Below are 6,912 nucleotides of genomic sequence, written 5' to 3'. Positions count from 1 at the left end.
ATCGTGAAATTGATCAAAATTGATGTATTGTTTTATTACATATTTTGGCAGCAAGAATAACATGTAAACACTTAGATTATCATTAAAATCCAATATTAAAGCCAGTTAGTGCTTTCACAAAACTACAAAAGCAGAGGAAGAGCTGGGAGTTGCATGACGGAAGGAGGCGACTGCTCCTGCTTTCGACCCACAACTTTTCATACCTTTCATCCCAAGAACATGTGCAGAAGCAAAAAACTGGCAAACTGACACATATTTTTTTAAAAAAACAGAAAACGCTGGAAGTATTCACCTTGTCTCGAAGCTTCTGAAAGAGTGGTAGAGCTCAACACCATTACAATCTGATTGTATTTACTTTGTATTCACGATAACTAATGTCCAAGTCACAATTCATTCAGATATGTTCCCTCATCTTGAAAAGGTATGCACGCTGTCAGTTTGCCATGAGAAACGGTTTGTCAATTAATTCAATACTGACAGGATTGCCGTTTAAAGCTGTGTGAAAGACGTTACAAACGGTCATACCAGACAAACTGAGGTGCCATGTGAAAAATGCGTGTTTCATTCAGTAAAGCGAAAATAGAATTGTTCATAGAAAATTGTGGTGAACTGTCTGCTGATTTTGTTTTGATGAGGTCTGAAGATAACTCTCCCTCCCACTCCACCGAGGACAAGCAGGTCCTTGGACTCCTCCACCGACAGAACATAACAACACGACGGCTGGAGGAGGAGCGCCTCATCTTCTGCCTAGGAACCCTCCAACCACAAGGAATGAAGTCAGATTTCTCCAGTTTCCTCATTTCTCCTCCCCCTACCTTGTCTCAGTCGGTTCCCTCAATTCAGCACCGCCCTCCTAACCTGCAATCTTCTTCCTTAACTCTCCGCCCCCACCCCACTCCGGCCTATCACCCTCACCTTGACCTCCTTCCACCTATCACATCTCCATCGCCCCTCCCCCAAGTCCCTCCTCCCTACCTTATATCTTAGCCTGCTTGGCACACTCTCCTCATTCCTGATGAAGGGCTTATGCCCGAAACGTCGAATTTCCTTTTCCTTGGATGCTGCCTAACCTGCTGTGCTTTAACCAGCAACACATTTTCAGCTCATTCATAAAGCTAATCCAAAACGATCAGATAAATATAGATTGGCAAATCAAAAGACAAAAGTTCTGTGAGACCACTGTGCCTGAAATCTGGGGATGAAGGAATATAAGGGATAATAGCAATATTGATCATAAATTGGCTGCGTGAAATGTTACTGATGAAGTGTGTCTGCCTGAAACTTTGATTTTCGCGCTCCTCGGATGCTGCGTGACCTTCTGTACTTTTTGAGCACCACTCTCATGCTGACTCTGATCTCCAGCATCTGCAGTCCTCACTTTCACCTGCGGGAAAGGGAACAGAGTCATCATTAACAATTGTGTTTTGAACTGGAAGAATTTTCCAAGCGAACTTTGACTGAGCGTTGGGGTGTGAAAGTTCTGGATAGATTAGTTGAGCCCAACAGAATTCTATGATTGATCAGAGTCCCCAGCGCGCCCATGAGATTCTCTGATTGGTTGCAGCACCAATGCCTACAGCTTGGTCATGTAGAACTGCCTCTTCTACGCTGTTGGGCATTATACATCATCAGTTCAGATGGGTCCTGCAGCATGCACAGGGTTAACATGATTGGAGAGCATGCATGTGGCGAATGATCATTGGAACGAAATGTTGTCGTCTTCAATCGATAGTTGGTGAGTGAGGGCGAAAGGGGAGGGAAGCACCAGGTGCTAGAGCCCAGTTAGAGGTTTCATGTTTGGTCATTATATGACTCTGGACCCAAACACAGTGGCTCTGGGCTCGCCAATTAAGCCAAAGACAGCCTGAGTCTCCTTCCCAGAAACAGACCCCAGTCAGCGGCTGCTATTCCTGGTTCAGTTTTATCTTGTTTTAATTTATCAGGTCACTGTTGGTTTATCTATCTTTAGTGTGAACAGAGATGAAAATAAGTGATATTGTTTGAAATCATTCTTGTTGTCCAGGAGGATGGGGTGTTGTTGGGAGACGTTTGGCTGTGTATTAGTGACTGGGACTGATGGTAAAGTGTACCCCATGAACACCTCCGTCGCTTACCTTGCTGTAAATATTTCAGATACGAAAATAATGAACATCTGTGTCCTTTTTTTGGAACAAAAACCTGCTTTGAAAGGTGGTGAAGATTGGTCTGAAGCAGTGACAGTGATTATCTTTTTTTACTTGGTCAATTCGTGCACATCACTGCTATTAATCATGTCCGTGCTAACATCACGGCTCTTATCCAGCTGTCTACGCGTCGGGCCAGTGGCGCAATGGATAACGCGCCTGACTACGGATCAGGAGACTGTAGGTTTGAGTCCTACCTGGCTCGAGGGAAATGCAGGCGTTTATTACGCATTTGAAAACTGATTTCCCTTCAGCTGAAATAAGGTGTGAGTTTTTAATCTGCAGGAATAAGAATGCATTCATTAATTGTCCATGACAACCTCAGGGTCAATATTCCAGAGTCATCACAGGAGGAAGACGAATAGTCGGACACCTTGGTCATGGGCACCTTTCCATTTCGCAAAGCCACTGATCGCATCATTGTTGCTCGCGGGAACGCTCGGCTTTGAGCATTTTTTTGAAACTCCTTGGCCCATGGATTCAGAGAAGAATGAAGAGTTCAATGTCCAACTAATCTTTATAGAGAGTGAGTTCCAGAGTCTACCACCTGCAGACTGATAAAGTTTTCCGACAAATCTATTCAAAGCTTTCTGCATCTTGTCTGAACTCTACAAACGCTGGTGATCGATCAAGAGCAACTGTTTCCTTCAATCTGTAATTCCATGCTCCTCATTATTTTGTACACGTCAATCATGTCTCCTCACAATCAGCTCTCCTCTAAGAAAAATAACTCCCGTTTTGCCGAGGCCAGACTACTCAAAACATTCTTATGCAGGAAATTCAGAGTGTAACGTCGCTGTTTGTTTTGGTGAGTGTGTAGTATGATTTACTTAGAATACTTTAGCTAGGTTGACTTCCAGTTTTTAAAACAGAGAGAAAATTATTCACAAAACTAAGGAATGAAACACAATAAACAGAATATAAAATACCCACAGATCTTAGCTATCTAAAGTAGACTTACATATGCTTTTCAAAACAATAAACAACAGTCCTGATAATTAAACCCCATAAACACAGAATACAAATGAAACTGATTTACAGGTCGATATTAGAGGTGCAGAAGATGAGAGACATTCACATCACTGGCACACTGAAAACCTTCGTTAATTAGGTGTGGCTGATAGTTTGGCAATGGTTAACAAAATGTTTAGGCTGTCAAATAAATTTTGAAATTCTTGTGTTCGCTGAAATTTCTTGCCTGTTTTGAGCAATTCGGTGAGTTGAGCAGTCCCACTTCTAACAGTCAGCACAAACTTTCAGAAAACGTCACTCAATCCGGTAAACCATCGTACTGCTCTTTTCGTCAACAATGTATAAAAATTCCTCGTAAATTTCGTTTTCACATCCCGTGGGGCTATTTGTCCGTGTTCAACGACATAGCCCAGGAAGGTGACTTTAGCTTTGGCAGATATACTTTCAGTTAGGTTTACAAATCAGTTTGACTCCCGTATTCGATCAAACAAGCCCGAGAAATTCTGTAAATATTCAATCCATGAGACTGAATGTCCCAGACACACCACACACCAAACTGTTGTGTATCCAGCAATTACCTTGTCCGTTAACCTCTGAAATACGAGTGAATTTTTTTTGCACAAACGGCATTACTTTAAATTTCTGCAGTCCAGTTGGCGTTACAAAATTGCGTTTGATCTTTCCGACAAAGTTTACTGTCAGTAACCTTTGAGGAAGTCCAACTTGGAAATGTAAGTTGCTCTTCCAATCTCTTCCACATAGTCCTCCAACTGCAGATGCGTAGATGCACCAGTCTTTCTAACACCATTGACTTTGTGATAGTCCACACATAACTTTTGGGTCTTACCTGACTTTGGCACCATGATGATGGGTGAACTCCATTCATTGAAACTCACTTTGGTTATGCCATCTTGGAACATACGTGACATCTCCGTATAAACTTGCACCAACTTTATAGGGTTATGCCTGCAAGGATGTTACAAAATCAGAACAGCAAGTCATCTACAAATAGGTTATTAATTCCCAGTTTATTTCAGCATGCAAGAGTAATAACTCTTACGATTTTCTTCTGGAAGAGAACTGAATAACTTTACCAATACTGGACAACTTTTGCATTGTCCAAGTTTATAGCAGGAACGTCCAATGCAGAATTCGTTGAAATTGGTTCTTCTCAATGTGTTGTATTCAATAACACATTCTGCCATTGCGTTCATTCTCTGCCAAAATACCATTAGCGCATATTCCCATCACACGTTCTGTGAGATTCCTTCATGTCAGGAGTTCCTATCAAGTAGCTAACCTTACTCGATTTCTTCTTAATTTGATAAGGTCTTCGAAACCTTGCTTTATAGTTTCACCAGTTAATGAAATTTAAATAAATACATTGTTCCCAGTGGCAAAATTCTGATTTTTTTGTTTCTCATACACTTCCTGCTTCAACATTTGCTGCGGTAATTTTAAGTGCTGTCTCGACAACTTATTTAGTCCAATTCTAAAATTTGACAAATCGTCCAAATGCGTGGTCTCTGTAACCTGACTTATTAATATTTCCTTAATAAATTTTAATGGTCCTCTTTCTTTGTGCCCCAAATTGGTCTCAGATGATCTTAGTTTTGTGGATTCTTTCGATATATCTCAGATCGCAAACAGTACTGACGCAACTCCCTTATGGAAATAATCTGGCTACTCCGAACCATAAAACCTCAACATAGTCTTTAATAATTGACGTCGCCTTTCCAGTGCACCATGTGATTCTGAATGGTACACAGTGCGTTTGATTCGTTTTATTCCGAAGCTATCTATATACTCCCTGGAAAGTTGGATGTGAAGTTTGACCCTTGATCTAATTGTATCTCTGATAGTAGTCTTTATTTAGTTTTTTTTTTAAATCGTAATTTTTCCACAATCCTTTTAGCTGTCATCTTGCAGAATTGAACAGCATTTGGAAATCTCGTCAATACAGTCATTTATGTTAATTAATACTTATTCCCATCTTTTATTGGATGTAGGGAACCTACAGAATGCATCAAGACAATTAAGACATATTCCTTGAACGCTGCAGCAGGTATTAAAGGTGCAGGCTTTATTTTTTCCCATGGTTTGAAATGTATGACACGTCAGGCAAAATTCAATTACATTCATCTGCAATCCAGGCCAGTAAAAATGTCTTTGTATTTTAGCCTCCATTTTCCTCACGCCTCAGTGACATCCAATTTTTTGGCACATGTGGCACTCGCAGCACCACTTTTCTGTACCCTACTGGAAAAAAAAACATTCTGCCATTTCTCACATGTTTGAATATATGTTGGTCTCCATTTCCTCCTTAACATATCATTTGCTAAGTAATGTCACACAGGGATGCATTCACTCTCCTTCCGAATATATGTCTTCTGATCCAAGTGATTTAATTTTTCATCTTTCTGCTGTAACTCGGTAGCATAGCTGTGCTGAATATACTAGCATTTTTAACGTTTGTCCCCTGCTGTGTCCCACTTACTTGATATTAAAAACATTGTAATCTTGATGCATTGTGTAGATTCCCTACATTCAATAAAAGACGGGAATGAGTACTAATTAACATAAATGGATGGAATCATTTTTCAGCTTCCTCATCCGTGCCTTTTGATTTCTCCTGCTTTCGATTGTGACTCTGTGATCGCGTAAAGACACAATCTGGGAAAATTCCTTTATCAACGTCCTGCATTGCTAGTCTTGCCTGCAGCTCGACTGGCTTTTCAACTGGAGTATGGAGCAGGCTTACCGGTGATTGAGCTATGTCATTTGCAAGCACAAATTGTATTCTTGGAGCTGAGCGTTTGTCCAGAACTCCCACCACAAACTCCCCACTCTTTTCTGCCCACTCTAGCTTCACTGTACATCACTGAGCAATGTTTCGTCCCACCATGAATTCCTGTACACATAGTTCTTCAGGAGTACATATTTCCCCATCCTTCTGCATCACAGACTGAGACGATCCTGTGTCCCTAAATGCTGTTACCTGTCTATTTGCTACTCCTCGCCAAGGTAAATAACCTTTAACTTTGCAGGTATATTTTTCAAGCAGACATGGCACTTCCCCCTTACCAACCTCTGATCGGTTTGTGCACTCTGATGAAGCTTTCCAGTCTCCACTGTGCTTTCTATTACCATGCCAGCAAAACATGCAGGCTTGTTTTGTTTTCCTGCATTTGATTTTACAGTGCTTTCCATAGTTCTCCAATACTGATTTCATGTGGCCTACTTTATTGCAATGAAAACCTCAGATCTTGTTCCCTTCAAGGTTTTCCTATATATCCTGTGAAACGTTATCCTCGTGACCTTCACAGAGATTTAACTTTCCCTTTCCACGTGAGGATTTCTCTTTGCCCAATTTCTATCCCTCAGGCTTAAAATGATTCTGGAAGCCCATCCTTGTTTTATGGATCAGTTCATTACAATCAGCCATTTCAGCTGCTCTCTTTGTCGTTTTAACAATATGCTCTTCCAGTGTAATCTTATCTTCAGCATTTATCTCCAGCGTTTTAATGTGAATTCCTTTAGTAATTGCCAATTTCTGAAGTTCAATCTCTGTCTCCCTTTCTCTCTGCTCTTCTGCTCTCTCTTCTTCGAATCGTACCTGAAACCGTTTGAAATCTGGTCTCTTTTCCTTATCTCTCGCGTCTAACTCAAGCTGCTTCATATTCAATTAACATTTAAACATCTCTGCAAATTCTCTTGAATTTTCCAGCTGGGTGCAATGCTGAGCTACTGCTCTCCT

General features: G+C 40.9%; 1 non-coding gene across 1 annotated transcript; it reads left to right on the top strand.

Annotated features, from left to right (window-relative positions):
- The first annotated feature begins 2,315 nt into the window (after positions 1-2,315).
- trnar-acg (transfer RNA arginine (anticodon ACG)) lies at positions 2,316-2,388 on the top strand. Its single transcript has one exon. It is a non-coding gene; the product is annotated as a tRNA-Arg (tRNA).
- The last annotated feature ends 4,524 nt before the right edge of the window (positions 2,389-6,912 follow it).

This window comes from Hemiscyllium ocellatum, unplaced genomic scaffold (assembly GCF_020745735.1).
Source record: "Hemiscyllium ocellatum isolate sHemOce1 unplaced genomic scaffold, sHemOce1.pat.X.cur. scaffold_506_pat_ctg1, whole genome shotgun sequence".
Lineage (NCBI taxonomy): Eukaryota > Metazoa > Chordata > Chondrichthyes > Orectolobiformes > Hemiscylliidae > Hemiscyllium > Hemiscyllium ocellatum.
Note: the sequence above shows the minus strand (reverse complement) of the source record. Positions and strands in the feature narration are given on the sequence as shown.